This window comes from Poecilia mexicana, unplaced genomic scaffold (genome assembly GCF_051168715.1).
Source record: "Poecilia mexicana isolate PSO_F unplaced genomic scaffold, ASM5116871v1 scaffold_2, whole genome shotgun sequence".
In the NCBI taxonomy this organism is placed as follows: Eukaryota; Metazoa; Chordata; class Actinopteri; order Cyprinodontiformes; family Poeciliidae; genus Poecilia; species Poecilia mexicana.
Genome location: NW_028263371.1, coordinates 49,947,714 through 49,951,695, shown reverse-complemented (window position 1 = coordinate 49,951,695; position 3,982 = coordinate 49,947,714).

Sequence of the window (3,982 nt, the reverse complement as noted above, 5' to 3'; positions counted from 1 at the left end):
AGCTCAGGATAACTTAAGCTGCTCTAACCATAGGTTTTATAAATAAGGAAAGTTTTAAGCCACGTGTTTAAAGTAAGCAGAGTTTGAGAGAGAGAGTGATTATTAAGAAAAAAATCTGTTTTTTATTTAACAGGAACATCGAAGAGAAACTAAAGCAGAATATGATACCAGGTCCAGAAGTAGCAGAAAATAAATAGCTACTTCATGACTTGGCTACAGTTCAGAGTAAATACAATTCAGCATAACAAAGATGTGACTGTTCTAAATCTGAAACAAATTTCCAGAAACTGTGAAACAACTGAAACACTGAATTCTTTTAAATCAAGTCTAAAAACCAGCCTGTTTTAGAGTTACTTTTGAACCATAATAAATGGAAGACTGACCATTACACAATATTTGATGTGCATTGATGACTTTTATGCTTACGCTTGACAAAATGGAATGATTGTTCCTGGTTTTACAATGGGTGACTGTATGATGTTTTTTATGATATTTTAATGTTTTCACGATTAAAAGCACTTTGTTTGATTGATTAATTGTCTCTTTTAGAATGAAGTCATAAATATTGAAATGTATTTATTTTGTAGTGAATGCCACTTTTGGTTGTGCCTTTAAAGAGTGTATAAGATAATAGTGCATTTAAATTCAGGTTTTAATCAGATGGACATTTTTCTTGACCAGGTTTACTAATGTAAGAAATTGTTGGAGCTGCTGCTTCCAAAAGTTACATTTTCCAGAAGTTTCAAAGTGCAACAATGACTCCAGTCGGCCATGCGGGGGCACCATCGCTCTTCTGCTGCCACAAATACACCTTACATAACTAAGTGATCAAAGGACTGGATTAATGCAGAGTGCAGAAGCTGTTGCAAATAGCAGATTAACCCTTCACCTCGTTATATGACAGTTCATGCTGGAGATGTGAGTCTGGACTGAATCTTAAAAGGACTGAGTTTTATTTGAAGATGAAATTAGACCAGCATTATACTAAAAGTTGCAATTTGACGAAAAATAAATAATTTAGACAACCTGTTGGTGTCTACATAAAACCGTAGCATTGACGCAGCTATAGGTTAAAAAATCAGAAAGTGTGTTTGCATGTGAGAGGGACAGAGAATCCACCCCTCACTCACAGCACCAGTGTTTGTGTATGTGTTCTGCATATCAATGGGAAAGAGATGAGGTCACTCTCAGCAACTAAATCTGTTCTCTTGCCAGGGTTGTTTTACGCACTACACATTGCTGCAGACAGACAGACGCCTTCTGGCTGCGTCTCTGACACAGCAGCTCTGACAACAGGAGAACCCAAACAATCCTGTTATCAGGGAGTTTTGGTCTTCCACAATACAGCAATTCCCACCTTTCTCCCCCAAAATGTTTCTTGTTTCTGTGCCTCTATGTGCAGCACCCTTTACTGTTACTGATCCTCCTCCTCTCGCTTCTTGCATAACAAAGTAGGTGGGTGTTTTCCTGCGAGCCGCAGGATTAACAGTGTGAATGCAGGAGATAGAGGAGCGAGACGAAAAACACACAAAGGATGAAGGGGGAAATAAAATGAGCTTCTTAGACTCAGGTATAAATAGCAGCCCTTTGAATTGATGGATGGAAAAATGTTCACACTTTGGCTCATTTTTGACTCCCATCTGTTGTCATTTTTCCACAGTGGTAAAACAGAAACATGTTTTGCACAGCTTAATTGCCCCATTGAAAGAAAAAGAACTCATTGAAGAAATTTGCAGTCTTACAGTTGAAATCATGCTTCACATGTAGTGCATGTACACTACATGCACTACATAATATTACACAAAGCTTTTTTGTCACTGTCTGTCATCATAACATGGAAACATTTCCTGTTTTAAGTCATCCTGTCACCCATCCATCTGTTTTCTACAACTGTTTCTCCTCACAGCAGCTGGTGTCCATTGGTCATTAAGGAAGAACAACATGGACAAATTCCCAGTCCATTACAGAGCAGACCATGCACAGTCATACATAAGGGCAACTTAAAGAGACAGCATAACCTAGCAGTTATGCTGTCTCTTTAATTCTATGAGGAAGCCAGCATAATGGGGAAGACATGCAAATTCCCCGGCCACGATTCGAACAAAGGGCCTTCCTGCTGCCAGGCAACTGTTCTATCACAGCAAAAGATTAGACTGTTTTATTTCTTTCTTTAGATTTGTAAGTTTACATTAACAATGTTAGTAAAACTTCAAGCAACTTGAGAAGGGCATCAGGCACACCTGTGGATTCACTTCAAGATAACACCTCAAACACACAGCTTCCTTTTGTGACATCTTAAGAAAATCCAAAGAAATCAACAAAGAAGGTTGTAGTAGGTCACCTTTAGCCTGACTGCAGTTTCCAGATGTGTTCATCTGGTCAACCAGATATGTACGAGTGTGACCTGGTAATGAAAGAGAAAGGTTCTCTAATCGGTAGCAAAAGACCTCAGACCTCCAAACTGGTATGTGTCATCCACAGTGAAATGAGACTGACTGACATTTCTTTATCATTTCTTCTGATAAAGAAATGATAAAGCCATTTCTTTATCAGAAAGGATAAAGAAATGGCTTGAAAAGTGTCATAAAAATCCAGATTATAATTTGCAGAAACACCTTCTTCCCAAGAGCTTTTGCCTTCCTAACCTCTCTTCATCCCTACCCTCACAGACACACAGTCAGCTGACTTCTCCCCAGCTGCTGCAGCTTACAAAATACTCTACATATGGCACTCTCTTTATATTGTGCAATAATCCTTCCTGAAATATATTTTACTCTCAGGAAACTATTTTCACAAATATCAGTGAAATAATTTCAATATTTGTGGAAAATGACAAATGTCAGACTCAGATTACTGAAGGTTCTGTTCTATTCTATTCTATTCTATTCTATTCTATTCTATTCTATTCTATTCTATTCTATTCTATGTCAGCCTGCTGTATTTGATTTTACTGGACCTAGCTAAAGAGATGGAGTCAGTTCACATTTAATTGAAAAAGTTTATTTGCAGAGTTGACCATTATGTGTTGCCAAAACTCCTTATTTGTTTATCCTTTGTGTCTGAATGATTGATTGGTTAGAGATAGATGGCTTCACAATCACACAAAAATCTTTGTATTGAAAATGAAAATGCTATAAACTGAAAATATGTGAAAAAAACAACAACAACAACAAAAAGCAGTCGGACCACACAGATAAAACCTTGACGGGTCTTCAGTAAACCTAAAGAACTGTTGATCAAGATCACTTTAAAAATTACAGTTAAGCCTGGTTTGATAACAGAAAAAAATATTGAAAGGTCAGAGATGACTCAAGAATTTTGCACATTAATCAAAATGTAGATTTATTCAGACAATAATCCTTATTACATGTTTATTATATTTAGATAAATCTCTTAAAGCCACACTAAATACACAATAAGCAGGGTTTTATGTTCCCTGCAGTGAAACGAAGGCAGCCTGTGGGCATTAAGCTGCGTTGTGTGAAATATCACAGTCAGTGAGTCATTCTCTCAGCTACAGAAAGAAGTCATGAAGACTGCAAAATTTAGAGCAACACACCTACATGGTACAGAAATAGACTTGAGTTAGAAGGTGGGAGAAAGCACGACATGAAGAGACCCAGAGGTAAGAGAGGGAGGTAAGAAACCGGAGCATGATCTAAAACAAGGTTCTCTTTGTCTGATTTTGGGAAGTACAAACCGCTCAGTCTGTTTAACAGACTTCTATTTGCATTAACACAGCATGAGTTAATGTCAATGAATTCATAATGCTAAAAAACACAAACACAATAAAAACACATTTTTCAAGCATCACTGTAATCATATCTAGTGGCTCCGAGGTATTTATATGGTAGTATGCACTTAAGCCTCCTCAAGGCGTGTTAGATAAAAGCCTTCGCCGAAATGCATATGAGAGTGTCAGGAAGTGTGTGTGTGTGTGTGTGTGTGTGGGGGGGGGGGGGGGGGCGTGTGTTTGTGTGTG